A 16,827-nucleotide genomic window follows, 5' to 3' on the forward strand; every position below is an offset into this window, starting at 1 on the left:
TCTTTGCCTCTCCTTTCCATAAATAATTTCTGCAACTGTACAATAGCTGTAGTCCTGTCATATGCAATACATGTAGCCTTGTCAATAGATCATTTTCACCCCTCTGATAAAACCTTATGTAATTTAGTATCACAAAAATATCATTGTGAGTCTCTTTTTTAAAGACTACTTTTCATTTGACATTCTGGTTTTCTCCTTATTTAATTTTAAGTTTCTGTCTCTTAGCATATAAACTGTTTTCTCCTTTGCAAAGATATCTCAAGTTTAGACATTCATACTCAAAAGTCCTTGTTCTTTCTCACATTCTAAATATGAATGTTTCTCAAATTTTTATTTAAGTTTCAAACAAATCACTCACATTTCCATTTTAAATCTCCAAATATCAGTAAATTTAATTTTATTCCAATTTTGATCCAGAAATGACTTTGGAAACTATATAAAAATAACAACAAACTTAACCAACCAAGTTACCAACAAAAAAAAAAAGCCACTCTTGTTCTCCTTCAGTCCTAAACTAGCAGAAATACGAATAAGCAGTTGAGGAATCTAAAAATAACTGTTGTCCTGGTTTTGGAAAATGTAGTTTATATCTAAACTTACTATTGAACCCTAGAGTCAGATAGACTGGACAGAAGCCCAATGAGGAATTCAGTTTCTCTAGGATTTGTGCTATCTGGAATACAAAGGAACACAAATCTCTAGAGACAAGCCACTGCAATGGAAAGAGCCAGGGAAGAACTGGGATATTCATGTGAAGATTCTCCTCAAATTTCACTAGTAAAATTAAATTATTTCACCATCCTGTGGGAAGAGTGAGTGTGAGGGTAGAGAGAAGTCGGAAATGCTAGTGTCTTTCCATCAGATAGATGTAAAACCAAGAATGGACATAAGGATAAATATTCACCATAACAACAAGAATAAATGAATTTATTTTGTACTGATCTTTCCTTTATTCTTTTTAAAAATGTAAGTTTGTTTCTTATTTTATAGTTTCTATTTTTAAGTAGAGAAATTAAGACTTTTAGTTTCATATATGTATGTTATATGCCATCAAGTCATAATCAAATTATAGCTGACCCTCCAGCACGTTTTCAGAGGCTATAAATCACATGGGGGGAAGTTGTCCATCTGTGGTGTTAGGGTTTTTATTTTTCTAGCCATTGCCTTGGACCTGACCACAAGTCAAGTGGGAATGTCTAAGTAAAATGAGTCTTTGGGGATCCACCCTCCACTCTTAGCTCCCCTGAGAGCATGGTCTCCAACTGCCTCAATTGCAGACACATGGTTCACAGTTGATCATCATCTTGTCTACATCATCAACAGCTGTGGGCTAAACATAAGAGGGAGAGCTGGTCAGACTGTGGGGAGAATCTGGCTGGGTTTAGCTTTATGGAGCCCAGGAGATGGAGCCCGAGTTAAAGATTTTACTTGCTGGACGATTGAAAGAAGAACTGACTTGTGACTTCTTAAAACAAAGCTTGTTGGACAATTGAGGAAACGAGAGGCTTCTTGCATTTGTCTTGCTGATTGAGCATGGACTTGTTGACTGAGAATCTGTCTAGACCAAATTAATAATTGTACCTTGTTGTTAATCTGGGTTGGGTCTGCTGTTCACTGAACATGGACTCTCACTGAGTAATATTGTTTGCCTGTTCCACCCCTCAACTTATTTCCCTAATAAATTACACAACTGTTGTTGTTGGTGTTGTTGATGATAAGTGCCATCGAGTTGCAGGCGACTCATAGTGACACTATAAAGGAGAGTCCTCTACGCTTGGGTGCCTTTCATCCTCTCTCCAGGTTCATAGGGTTTCCGGAGGCAAGCTATTATGGAAGTGGTTGCCACTCCTTCTCCCAAGCTTGTTTCAATCGGGTAGCTCCACCCCACTCTCTGTCTGCATTGGGTAGCCAACCATTAACACATTTGACACATCCATGTCACCTCACAGCAACTACAAGTGGTGGTGGTACGGCAACTTGTACACCAGGGCTACACGACCTAGAGGAATGTCTGAACAAAAACAGTGAAAGACAGGCCCGAGGGCCGCGGATTAAAAGTCACCCACCTTTGGCTTGGTAGCATCGCTTTTTATCCTCTGGGCCAGCTGATCTCTCTCTGTGTGTTGATATTTTTGGTGATAAGTGCTGTCGAGTCGCAGGCGACTCATAGTGACCCTATGAAGGAGAGTCCTCCATACTTGGGTGCCTTTCATCCTCTCTCCAGGTACATAGGGTTTCCGGAAGCAAGCTATTATGGACGTGAATGCCACTCTTCCTCCCAAGCTTGTTTTAATCGGGTGGTTCCACCCCAATCTCTGTCCACACTGGGTAGCCAACCCTTAGGAAAGTAAAATCAATGAGTCAGATTGCAATGAATGTCAGACCTAGTGAATAGTAAAAAGAAGATGCAAGAATGTGTGGGATTATCTCTGACCTTTTAAGTATTTGTTTTGTACTATGGATGGTTTTGATGGGGATAGTATACTTTGTAGAGTTTATTATGGTTGGACTCGGTTGTCCACATGCTATCCTTGTTTTACACCATCTTTCTCCCAAGGAACAGCTGGTGGATTCAATCTGCCTACCTTTAGATTGGCAGCACAACTCCTTATTCACTAGGCCACCAGAGTTACATATTTATATAAGTCTTGGTGAGGTCCCCCCTCTCCACTACATGTTACTCAATTTTCTTCTTCTATTCATCTACCATAATCTAGGATTTTCAAACAATACTGATATACCCTATACACTTAAATTTTCACTTGGTTTATTGTATTATCCCTCCCCTTATTTTTTTTGTTCAATGTGTCTACCCTTAGTCTGTTTCTGGTAAACAAAAGAATTACTTGCTTGGTTCTTTATTTCCACTGTTTTAAACCATTTAATTCCTCTACATCTTAAATGTAAGGCATATCTTATAAATCAGATAAGACTACATGATAGTTATCACATTGGTTAAGACTGTGAGGTATGGAATCAAGCCAAATTTCTGTCTTTGGGAGTAAAGGTAAGAGAAAGTTGGGTATTACTTTCCTCTCTGTGTTTCATTGACTATGCAAAGGCATTTGACTGTGTAGATCATAACAAACTATGGCTGACTCTGAGAAGAATGGGAATCCCAGAACACTTGATCGTTCTAATGCGAAACTTATACTTGGACCAGGAGGCAGTCGTCAGAACAGAGCAAGGGAACACTGCATGGTTCAAAATTGGGAAGGGCGTACGCCAGGGATGCATCCTATCTCCATACCTTTTCAACCTATATGCAGAACAGATTATCCAGGAGGCTGGGCTCTATGAGGAGAAATGTGGGGTAAGGATTGGTGGACGATTTATCAACAATCTGCATTATGCGGATGACACAACCCTACTTGCTGAAACTGAGGAGGACCTGAAGCGCCTGCTGCAGAGTGTCAAGGACTGCAGCCTTCAGTCAAGAAGACAAAGATTCTCACCACTGGACCAATTGGTAGCATCAGGATGGATGGTGAAGAGATTGAGATTGTACACAGCTTTAGTTTGCTTGGCTCCATAGTCAACAGTCTTGGCACCAGCAACCAGGAAATTAAAAGGTGCATTGCCATGGGAAAGTCTGCTGTTAGGGACCTCTCCAAAGTGCTGAAGAGCAATGGTATCTCTTTGGAGACTAAGGTGCATCTGATACAGGCCATGGTCTTTGCAATCACCTGTTATGCATCAGATAGTTGGATAATGACCAAGGAGGATAGAAGGAGAACTGATGCCTTTGAGCTGTGGTGCTGGAGAAGAGTATTGAGAATACCATGGACTGCTAGGAAAACAAACAGATTTGTCCTGGAAAGGGTTAAACCGGGTGGCTCCTTGGAGGCAAGGATTCTGAGGCTCCATCTAACATACTTTGGACATGTGTGAGGAGAGGCCGGTCCTTGGAGAGTGACATCATGCTTGGGAGGGTGGAGGGACAGCGCAGGAGAGAAAGGCCCTCTATGAGGTGGATTGATTCAGTGATTGGGATAATTGGGATCGAAATGTCGGAGACAGTGCGATTGGCACAGGACAGAGCGGAGTTTAGGGCTGTTGTACATAGGGTCGCTATGAGTCGCAGGCGACTTGACGGCACATAACAACAACAACAACGACAACTCTGAGAATAAGGGGGGGGAACCAACACACAAAAGAAACTTGAAAAATCAATAAGCAATAAAGAAACTGAAATTATTCTTTACGTTTTCCCCTCTGAAGCACTAAGAAATTTTCTCTGTTAGTTTACCAAACATTTAGCAGGCAGCTACTTCTTATTTTATATTAATACAAAACTAATTAATAAAGTATTAGGTCAATAAATATCATAATGCATTAAAACGATTACCATGCTATATTAAAAGTTCACATTTTGTAGCCATTAGGTAGCCCCCCTTGCTACCTGAACAGCAGACACATAGTCTAGCAGATGAACATGGTCTTGCAAATCAGCATCAGCGTCAGTGGAGAGACTGGGCTACATGAGAATGCTTCCCACACTGAGCAGCAAGATTTGAGGCAAGGAGGGCTTGTGGCAGCAAGACCGTGGTGAGACCTAGACCCTGGTGAGGGAGAGACTGGCATTGTTGAGGAGAAACGGTGGCAAGGTCTGACCTGAGGCTTCTTGCATTTGTGATGGCCACAGCTGGATTTTGCTGTTCTTGCCTTTGAGGACAGAAGGAAAGAACACTTACTGAGCTGAAACTAGAGCCTGGACTCACTGAACACTTGTGCCATGAAACTACTGGGCTAAAACCTGGACTTACTTTGGGTGATATTGTGATAATCTTTGCCTCTTCCACTCTTTGCCTCCCCGATTCTCCAACTTCTCTCCTTAGCAAACCTCCATTGCTGGTGCCATAACTGTGAATCAGCAACACCCTTTCCTGTTGGTGTAGCTCTACAGGTGCCATGGGGTTGTTGAGTTATACACTCCTGATCAGCTTTCTGCTCTGAGGTTGTGAGGGGTTGTTATTCTTTCTCTCTGGCCTATTCAGAGAAATGCTCTTGGTCTTGTGCCATTAGGTCCTGTTTTCTCTCCTATTTAGACATTTGGTTTCAGAAAGAGTGGGATTCATTGGTTCAGGCTCATTGGCCCAGGGTTTGTTTTTGTTAATGAGAGGTTTTGGAAGATGTATAGTTAAAATGATTATTATTTCTTTCTAGGATGAGGGGGAGAAAACCAAAAAAGGTTACTTCTATTGTTACTAATGAAGAAAGGAAAATGGAGAACTTACTTTTTTGGCCTAAGACAAAAGGGTATGAAGATGAATTTGAAAATTTCTTTAACAGTCTATGTAGGATGCCCCCCCCACCCCATATGTCATGTTATGTTGAGCTATATTATAAAACTAATATTATTATAAACATAGTTAAAAAAATAAAAAATGTAACTAAAAATAGTTTTTGTTTTCATGCTAAGATATATTGGAAAGCTGATTAACGTTTTGTAATGTTAAGATATATTAAAAAAAGATTAAAGTTTTTTTTTCATTTAATGTTAAGATGTATTGAAATGAACAAAGGTTTTGTTTTTGTTGAGGTTTTTTTGTTTTTGTTGGTTTAGGTTTTATTGTTTTGTTTTGTTTTGTTTTGTTTTTAATAGACCATATTGTAATTAGAGGAAACAATGCAAGACAGTTGGATAGTAATCAGATGTTCAAAAAGAGAATTAATTTTCCCTAAAACAATACTTATAGCAGTGGAATTTGACAGAATGTGGAGCTTAGATTAGGAAAGATTAACTCCCACTCAGTACTCTGAGCACAGTTACCTTTAGAAGATAAGCAGAAAAGAAAAAATAAAAAAAAGACTTTTGCAATGAAACTAAGAACTAGCTAATGCTTAACTCATGTTGACCACCTGGGTCTACTTGATGAGAGGAAGGAGGAAGCATCAGACACTTCCTTTCCAGGCCTTTAATGTTAAAGGAAGCTGGCAAGTATGTTTAACTCATGGTGACCACCTGCGTCTACTTGATGTCAGAGAGTGGGAGATACACAGTAATGAAGAGACAGGGAGAGAGCAGAGAGTCGTGGGAATACCTGATGTGCTGATTTGGCCCATGTGGGCTTAAAGTTGAGTAAGAGAACTAGTGGGTCTAAAAATAAGGTGTGCGGATTTCTCAGTTAGCAGTGGATCCCATTTGAATCTACATACTGAGGCTTGTAGACTGAGGATGTATTAGCCAGAACCCAACCAGATGAAGAGAAGATGTTTCATTCTGTGATAGGATAATTTGCAATGAACTGGAACGTTTGTTTGTAGAGGCAGATTCAACTGTAACAGAAAATGCTTCAGAGAAAAAGACATGCTTGTTTTCTCAGGGTACTGGCTTGATAAGACTGGATAAATCTTGTGACCTAAAGGATAAAGCAGCTAGCTTATGTATTTTTCTAAATATATATGATAGTGAGGGGAAGGCTGGTCTTTCAAATGATGAGAAACAATGGCTAAGAAAAGCCAGAGGGTAGGGTGTAGTGCTAAACTAAAAGTTCCCTTTTCTTAGCCATTAGCCCCTATAGTCTCCAGCTACCTTAACCGCAGACAAATGGTCTTGTAAATCAGCATCCACTGGGCTTGAGCTGAGAAAAACTTGTTGCAAGATCCTGGTGAACGTGAAACCCTGGTAGTGGAAAAATGGTGGCAAGGTGTGACCTGAGGCTTCTTGCATTTGTGCTGGCCCCAGCTGGGTTTTACTGTTTTTGCCTTTCATGATGAAAGGAAAAACTATTTGCTGAAATGAAACCAGAGCCTGGACTGACTGAGGAGTTGTGCCTTGAAATTTTTGGGCTAAAACCTGGATTTATTTTGGGAGATACTGTGATAGTCTTTTGCCTTCCTCACTCTTAAATTTTCTTCCCTAACTAACCCCATTGTTGGTACGATAACTGAGTTAGCAACGAATAAAGGAACCTCTTGCTGCTGGTGGGGTTCTACAGGCACTATGGCCTGGGCCAGCCACCAGCTCCTAATATGCTTTCTGCTCTGGGGTCATATGGGGCTGCATTATTCTTTCTCTTTCTGGCTTTTCAGAGAGATCTCATGGTTCTATGCTCCCGAGCCTTGTTTTCTCCTCTTTAGATAATAATAGATTGTGAACACATAAATTGTATAAGAATTTTATATCTTAAATTGAAATCTCTAATAGTGCTAATATGTTTACTGAAGAAAAATGATTCATCTGATGTGGAAAACTTTTGATAAAGTTTTTTTTTAAATTAACAATAAAACTCAGCATATTACAAAAAAGGAGATTTAAGAGATTAAGACAAATGCCTATAAGCATCAATAATATTTAGAATAATATTGAAAATTTTCTTGATTTTGAGAAAAAAAAACACCCATGAAATGCTATAGTAATTAAAAAGGAGAGACAATTTACTACTTGAAGACTGTGTGCTTGCTTATACCACTAGAAAAAGGTAACAAAATCAATATGCAATTAAACTCAACTCACATTCATTAAGTCTGATTGTACTCATAGTTGACTCTCCAGGGTGTTTGCAGAGGCTGTAAATTGCTGGTGAATTCAAACTACCAGAAAGGTTTGACAATTAGACAAATGGAAGCAAACAGTAATACCTGTAGGGAGTTGTGGAGGTGTAGTATGTAGGCAGTTGTGCTGCTAAGCCAAGGCAACACTTCTCTGATAGTTTCAGTCCAACTGCCCATCAGAAGAAAGAACATCTCCTTTTGTTCAATTTGTGGCTTCTAAAATGCTCCAGCCCAATGGGAATGAGGGAGTGAAACTGTCTACTACTTAAACCAACCATCTATATTTTCTGCAAAGTAGAAAATGTAATAAAATATTTTTGGTTAGGTGCCATTGAGCCAAGTATATGACTCATAGTGACCCTATCAAGAACCAGTCTGAACACTGTGCTATCCCATGCCACCCTCATAATCGCACACACACACTCAAGACCATTGTTATAGTCACTGTGTCAAGCCACTTGGTTAAGGGTCTTCCTCTCCTTTGCCAAATCTTCACTTTTTTTAAGAAGGATGTCCCTCTCCAAGGAATATCCTCTTTTAACAATATGCCCAATGTATATGAGTTGAAACTTCATCATCTTTGCCTCCAAGAGGTACTCTGGCTTCTTCTCCAAGACATTTATTTGTATTTGCTCTTTTAGTACTCCAATCTATCTTCAGTACTTCTCCAACACCTCAGTTCAAAATTAATTCTGAATCAGAGGCACCTTAGTCTTCAAATTGACGTCCTATCTCCTGGAAAGGTCCCTGACTGCAGATTGTTCCCTGTGCAATGTGTCTTTTGATCTCTTGATTGCTGGATCCATGATGAAGTTATTGACACTTTCAAACCTTTCTCCATCCATTATTGTGCTACCTGTTGGGCCAGTAACAAGGATTTTTATCTTTTTATGTTGAGATGCAATCCTTATTGAAAACTTCACTGTTTAACCTACTACAACAAATGCTGCAAGTCCTCCTCACTTTCAACAAGCAATATTGTATAATCTGCATAACAAAGATTATTGATGAGTGAATAAGACTAAAATAACTATAATGTTGCTCTTTTTACATGTCACCAAGCCTATACTAATTCATATTGACCCTCTACAAAAACATCAAACATGTCAAATCCTGTGCTATCCTCACAGTTGTTGCAATTTTTGAGCATATTTTTGCAACCACTTTGTCAATTCATCTCCTTTAGCATCTTTTCTCTCATTCTACCAAATGTGTAATATTAGATTCTATAGAGCATCAAAACCTATGGCCTTATACTTGAGTATATGTATATTTCAACAGACAGATGCTGCCCTGGACACACTCATCAGGTTGTGCCAAGAGATCTGGAGGACAACTACTTGGCCAACTGAGGGGAAGAGACCATATTTGTTCCCATTCTAAAAAAAAAAAAGGTGATCTAACAAGGTGTAGAAATTATGTAATAATATAACTAATATCAAAAGAACGCAAAATCCTGCCGAATAGTATCAAAAAAATGACTGAAGAGGTCATGGCACTACGGACATCATAGACAATGTGAGATGGATCTTGGCTGAAAGCAGAGAGTACCAGAGGAAAGTCTATCTGTGTGTCATTGACTATGCAAAGGCATCTGACTGTGTGGATCATAACAAATTGTGGGTAACCTTGAAAAGAAAGGGAATCCCAGAGCACCCAATTGTGCTCATGAGAAACCTATGGTTGGACCAAGAAGCAGTCATCAGAATAGAGCAAGGAAACACTACAGGGTTGAAATTTGGGAAAGGAGTGCATAAGGGATGCATCCTCTCTTCATATCTTTTCAATCTATATGTGAAACAGATAGTTTAGGAGGCTGGAAAAATGGGACTTCAGGATTGGAAAAAGACTCATCAACAACTTGCATTATGCAGATGATACAACCTTGCTTGCTGAAGCTGAGGAGGGCCTGCACATTTGTCTAATGAAATATATAATTTTATTTTCTAACTACTATTCCCAAGAAGCGAGTTGATTCGTTTGAGCTGTCATGCTGAAGAAGAGTGTTGAATATACAATGGACTGCTAGGAGAACAAATAGGTTTGTCCCGAAGAGGATGAAGCAGGAGTGCTCCTTGGAGTCAAGGATTCTGAAGCTTCTCCTGACATATTTTGGGCATGTTGCAAGAAGGGACCAGTCCTTGGAGAGGGACATCATGTTTGGGAGGGTGGAGGGACAAGAGAGAAAGACCCTCGATGAGACAGACTAATTCAGTGATTGGGGTAGTGGGAGTAGGTGTGTCAGAGACAGTGAGATTGGCACAGGATAGAGTAAGGTTTAGGGTTCTTGTACATGGAGTTGCTATGAGTCACTGGTGACTCAATGGCACATAACAACAACTTTCCCATGACCAGTGATTGTGGATCTAAATAACATGGAAGTTTTGACAACTTCCAGCTTTTCTCTATTTACCATAACATTTCTTATTGGTGAGGTGTAATACAGAATGAAGGGTTTTAGTTTTCATCACTTAAATGTCCAAGTCTTCTACACTTTCAGCAAGCAGTTCTGTATCATCTGTTTATCACAGATTTTTAATTAATCTTCCTCTAATCTGGTGTCATGTTCTTCTTCCTATTGATGAGCTTCTAAGATTATTTGCTCAGTGTAGAGACTGATTAAGTATCTTAGTGAAAAGATATAACCCTTACATACACTTTTCCTGATATTAAATCACACAAATTTTCCTTATTCCATTTGAATGAGTAGTTTTGTCTATGTACAGTTTGGCATGGGCATATTAAAGTGTTGCATATTAAAGAAATCTTCACACAGAAGAGCTAATGGCAAGAGATTTAAAGGACCTTAATTTCTAGAAATGATCAGTAGCTGCAGGGATACCCATGTTCATTGGTAGTTATGTCAGAGGCAGTGAGTGAAGATAACCCATGAGATGAGGCTAGGTACTACCAGACATAATTCTACCAACAGAGCTTGGCACCACAGGAAGAAATAGTAGACAATGTCTTTAGTCTTGTAGAGTATGCATGAGCACAGCATATGGTACACAGTTTGCTAAATTAGCCTATGCAGATATTGTTCATAGCTGTATAGATATATACAGTTTAGTTTTCTTTAGTAATACCATTTTGCCTTTAAAGCTGTTGTTATGATTCTTCCCTAGCAGCATAACTCTAGTACTAGCCTAGAGTTGTCTTGAAATAGTGGGTAAAAATCTGATCCAGTAATCATAGCGAAACATATTCACTGAAGAACAGAAACCGGAACAAAGAAGATATAGAGACAGCACAGCAAGAAACCTGAACTGAGCTGATGACACTATCTGTTGAGTTGTTATTATTGTTAGGTGCTGTCAAGTTGAGTATGAACCATAGTAACCCTATGTAAACAGGTCTTGAACCTGTGTTCCCTTGTGCCATCCTCACCATCTCTGATATACTTAATTCTATTGTTGCAGTCACCATTCCAATCCATCTCACTGAGGGTATTTCTCTCTTTTGCTGACCTTCCACTTTTCCAAGCATTATGTCCATTTCCAAGAAACAGTCTTTCCTACTATCGTGTCCACAGTATGAAAGACAAAGCTTTGCTAGCCTTGCCTCCAAGGAGTGTTCTGCCTGTACCTTCTATAAGACTTAATTCTTTTGGTAGTCCATGGGAGATTCAGTACTCTTCTTCAACACTCCAACTCAAAGGTATCAGTTTTTCTTCTGTAATTCTTATTCATTGTCTAGTTCTCAGATGAATAGTAAGTGACTGAAAAAAACATTGCCTGAATCAGACTCACCTTAGTCATCTGACTGGCATCACTGCTCTTAAGTGTTTTGGAAAGGTCCCTGACAGTGGCCTACTCTAAAGCTGTATGTTTCTTTCTCCTGACTCCTCATACGAAGGGTGTTGATTGTGGATCCAAGTAACATAAAATCATTGATAGTTTCAATCCTTTCTTCTCTACCATAATATTTTCCACTGCTGAGAAGTTTTGTTTTCTTGATACTGAGATGTAATCCATATTGAAGACTGTAGTCTTTTTATCTTCTGCAACAAACATTTCAAGTTTACATACTTTCAGCAAGTAAGGTTGTATCATATACATAATGTAGATTGTTGAGGAGTCATCCTCTGATCCTAACACCACATTCTCCTCTAGAGTGTCTGGCTTCACGAATTATTTGTTCAGCATACAGGTTGAACAATTATGGAGAAAAGATATAACCCTGTTATACACCCTTTCTGATTTTAAAGTACCCAAGTACTTTGTTCTGTTCAAAGAGACATGTATTTGCTTTAAGAGACTTACACACCTAATACTTGATTCACAGCATGCCCAATCAATGATAAAATAGATAAATATAATTTGGTAAGTAGAGAGTGAATATGCTCACTTGGCCGTAAGAATGTAACTCCTCTAAAATTCTAAGTGGATACTGAAGAGGTTGGAGAGGTTATTTCAGCCTAACTTTGTCAATGTTGTTTATCATTTGCTGTCTTTAACTAACCTGTTTTTACTTTTTGCTATCTATTGTCTATAACTGATAAAGACAGGCTTTAAAATAACAGCATTGTAAAGTGTCTTTGTATGTGATAATAAATCTATTCAGACAGTAGAGTCCTCATGCCAACAATATCTTGATTGATTAGAGTTTTTATTACAAACAGTATGTACACATATGTGCTTTTGTGTTTAATTAAAATGTAATAAAATTCTTTTAAAATAAAATTTGAAAAAAACACTACTGAAATAGAATCATCTTACTAACATTGATAAGACAACTTGTTGCTATCATTATGTGTCATAGAGTCTCTTGCAACTCATAGAGCACAATAGTGCTGAACACTGCTCGATCCTAAGCCAATCTCACTGTCTCTGACACAACTACCCTCATTACCCTGAATATTTTGTCAGTCACACTCACACAAGATCTTCTTTTCCTGCACTATCCCTCTACCCTTCCAAGCATGATATCCCTTTCCAAAGACTGGTCACTTCTGACTATATAACCAAAGTATGAGATGGAGTTTGAGTTTGAGATGGAGTCTCAAAAACTTAGAAATAATAAAAAGCATGAAATTTAGCAGAAAAATCAATAAGCCTTAATTATCAAGACATCAAAGAGCTAAATAATCTGGAGAACTAAATCTATATATAAGGCAATAATATTGGAAAAAATGTCAGGTGGCTGTTCTCACTAAAATATTCTAGATATATCAAATAAAAATACCAACAGAATTTTTAATGGAACGTCACAAATCAAATTTTAAAAATATTATGGAATGACATAAAACAGAAAAAATCTTTACCAGGGAAACAAATCATCATCCTGATATACAAAATACAATGAAAATTTCAGGCAGTCAACAGACAGTGACTGGCTCACAAGTATAGAAGCAGATCCATGGGACTGAATAGGATACACAGAATAAGGTCAATATAGTTATAGTCTGAATAAATGACGAGTCTTTATTTATTGATGATGAAAAATAGTCAAGGAACAGTGCTAGAATACATACATTTAAAATCAGTACTCTCAAGTTTAAAAGGTTGTTATTGTTGTTATGTGCAGTCGAGTCACTTGTGACTTATCACGACCCTATATACAACAGCCCTAAACTCTGCCCTGTCCTATGCCAATCACACCGTCTCCGATACACCGATCCCGACTACCCCAGTCACTGAATCAATCCACCTCATAGAGGGCCTTCCTCTCCGGCACTGTCCCTCCACCTTCCCAAGCATGATGGCCCTCTCTGAGGACCGGCCCCTCCTTACAACATGTCCAAAATATGTTAGACAGAGCCTCAGAATCCTTACCTCCAAGGAGCTGCCTGGTTTAACCCTTTCCAGGATGAATCTGTTTGTTTTCCCAGCAGTCCATGGTACCCTGAATCCTCTTCTCCAGCACCACAGCTCAAAGGCATCAATTCTCCTTCTATCCTCCCTAGTCATTGTCCAACTCTCTGATGCATAACAAGTGATAGAAACTTTCATCTCCAGAGAGACACCATTGTTCTTCAGTATTTTGGAGAGGTCCCTTACAGCAGACTTTCCCATGGCAATATGTCTTTTAATTTCCTGGCTACTGGTGCCAAGAGTGTTGACTGTGGAGCCAAGGAAACTAAAGTTTTGAACAATTTCAATCTCTTCACCATCCATCCTGATGCCAATTGGCCCGGTGGTGAGAATCATTGTCTTCTTGACATTGAGCCTCAATCCACATTGGAAGCTGCAGTCCTTGACCCTCTGCAGCAAGGACTTCAGGTCCTCCTCAATTTCAGCAAGCAGGGTTGTGTCATCCGCATAACGCAGATTGTTGATAGATCTTCCAGCAATCTTGATCCCACATTTCTCCTCATAGAGCCCAGCCTCCCGGATAATCTGTTCTGCATACAGGTTGAAAAGGTATGGAGACAGGACACATCCCTGGCATACGCCCTTCCTAATTTTGAACCATGCAGTGTTTCCTTGATCTGTTCTGACGACTACCTCTTGGTTCAAGTATAGGTTTCTCATTCGCATGATCAAGTGTTCTGAAATTCCCATTCTTCTCAGAGTCAGCCACAGTTTGTTATGATCCACACAGTCAAACGCCTTTGCATAGTCAATGAAACGCAGATATACATTCCTCTGGTATTCCCTACTTTCAGCTAAGATCCATCTAATATCAGCTACAATATCCCTAGTACCACAACCCCTTCTAAACCCAGCTTGAACTTCTGGGAGTTCTCTGCTGATGTGCTGTTTCAGTCGTTTTTGGATAATCTTCAGTAGAATCTGGCTTGCATGGAAAATTAATGATATTGTTCTATTGTTTCCACATTCTGTTGGGTCACCCTTCTTTGGGATGGGTGCAAATACAGATCTCTTCCAGTCAGTTGGCCAAGTGGTTGTTCTCCAGATTTCTTGGCACAACTTGGTGAGCACATCCAGGGCAGCATCTGTTAGCTGAAATATCTCAATTGAGATACCATATATTCCTGGGGCCTTATTTTTTGTTAGTTTCTTCAAAGCAGCTTGAACTTCTTCCTTCATCACCATACTCTTCTTGCTCATATGTTATTTCATGAAATTCTTGTGTGTTTGTCAATTCCTTTTGATACAGTGATCAGTGTATTCTTTTCATCTTTTTTTAATACTTCCTGGATCATTTAATATTCTGCCCAAAGCATCCTTGATTTAAAAGGTAATCTAGGGAAAATATCTACATGTACCTGGAGAAGCAAGAGCTTTGTAAATTGGTTAAAAATAACAAATGTTATTAAGAGTTTGAGCAAGTAAACTGTAATTCAAAATACTTGTTTATCAAAACATAGAAAACTAGCCACAGGCTGCAAGAAAGTTTTCAGAAATATAAATATTCAGTATTTGCAAAGAATAAATTTAAATTAACGTTGTTGTTGGTGTTAGGAGCAAGGAGACACTATATGTTTCAAAATTAAGAAGGGCTCCTTCAGGGATATATTCTGTCTCCATACCTTTCAATCTGTATTCAGAACAGATCATCTGAGATGCTGAGCTGTAAGAGGAGGAATGTGACATCAGGATTGGTGGAAGGATCATCAACAACCTGCATTATGAAGATGACAGAACTTGCTCTCCGAAACTGAGGAGGACCCGAAGCGCTTGCTGCAGAAGGACTTCAGTATAGATTGATGCTTAACATCAAGAAAACAAAGTTTCTCACCACTGGACCAATTGGCAGCATCAGTATGGAGGATGGTAAAGAGATTGAGCGAGTTAACAGTTTTAGTTTGTTTGGCTCCACAGACAACACTCTTGGTAACAGCAGCCAGGAAATCAAGAGATGAATTGCACTGGGAACGTCAGCTGTCAGGGACCTCTCCAGAGTACTGAAGAACAATGGTGTCAGTCTGGAAACTAAGATGCTTCTGATCTGGGCTAAGGTCTTTGCAATTGTGTGCTATGCATCAGAGCTGGAGAGTGACTAGGGATGATAGAAAGGTAGTTGATACCTTTGAGCTGTGGTGCTGGAGAATATCGTTGAATACACCATGGACTGCTAGGAGAACAAACAGGTTTGTCCTGGAGAGGGTGAAGCTGGAATGCTCCTTCAAGGTAAGGATTCGGAAGCTTTGTCCGACATACTTTGGGCATGTTGCAAAGAGGAACTGGTCCTTGGAGAGGGACATCATGTTTGGGAAAGTGGAGGGACGGTGCAGAAGGGGAAGACCCTCGATGAGATGGATCGATTCAGTGATTGGGGTAGTGGGAGCAGGTGTGTTGGAGACAATGAAGTTGGCACAGAATAGAGCAGGGTTTAGTCTCTTATACGTAGGGTCACAGTGACTTGACAACATATAACAACAAACAACAATATATAATAGGTGTACAAATCTAAGATTCTAATAATGAAACAAGCAAGTGACAGGAAGACATAATCAAAGGTATATCTAAGGTCTGGCAAGTTCCCTTAATAGGCGAACTGTGGAACACTCCTAACTGTGAGAGAACATTCAGTAAGTTAAAAGTAATACCTTTATATCATTTACGGACTTTTTTGTCATCAAAACTCCATTCTTATGACAATAGTAAGAAATATACTAATGACAATAGTAAGGAATGTACTATTTAAGACTTTTGCACACTAATGAAACAATGGGCATAAAGGTAACCTTTCTAGGAAGGTCTCAATGTGGCTTCTGGGAAGGTGGCTGAGCCACTAGGAACCCTCTGCTCCTTCCTGCCGCTAGGGGGCACTGAAGTCACCTGCTACATGGACCAGCCTGCTTTACAGGGACAGTTTCAGACAGACATAAGCAGCAGCAAAGCATTGGGCCCTTCCTTAATCTGGGTTCTCCATTCTATGTGGTCTGGAGCTCTGCAGCTCAATATCATTGTGGGTGGAAAGCAGGAAGAGTCTTTAGACAGGATGTTAGAAAGAAATACGTGTGAGTTTTATGACATCTCAAAGTCAGCCAAATTAATTGCGTTTGATAGGACTGGGTGTAAGGATAGGCTCTTGAGGGATGTCCTGAGTTCCTGTCACTCTGTAAATAGCTGACAGAGTACACTCTGAGACTGTGACTGAAGAGCTTGAGTATGGGAGTGGAGCCTTCATCTAGCACAGGAGGAAGATAAGGTGGTTAAGCTATGAGTGCTTCCGTCACACAGGTTTATACAGCTGTTTCTGCCCAGTACTCTCTGCAGAAGAGTAATTCATAACTTGACCCATTACATCACAGTGATGAGCACATTAGTAAATTTTCACTGTAAATCAAGTAAAACAATAATCTTACTATTGTTGTTGTTGTTGCTATGTGCCGTAGAGTCGTTTGCGACTCATAGCGACCCTATGTACAACAGCCCTAAACCCTGCTCTATCCTGGGCCAATCGCATTGCCTCTGACAC

The sequence above is a fragment of the Elephantulus edwardii genome, unplaced genomic scaffold, assembly GCF_000299155.1.
Source record: "Elephantulus edwardii isolate Elephantulus edwardi_28Jun2011 unplaced genomic scaffold, EleEdw1.0 scaffold00385, whole genome shotgun sequence".
In the NCBI taxonomy this organism is placed as follows: Eukaryota; Metazoa; Chordata; class Mammalia; order Macroscelidea; family Macroscelididae; genus Elephantulus; species Elephantulus edwardii.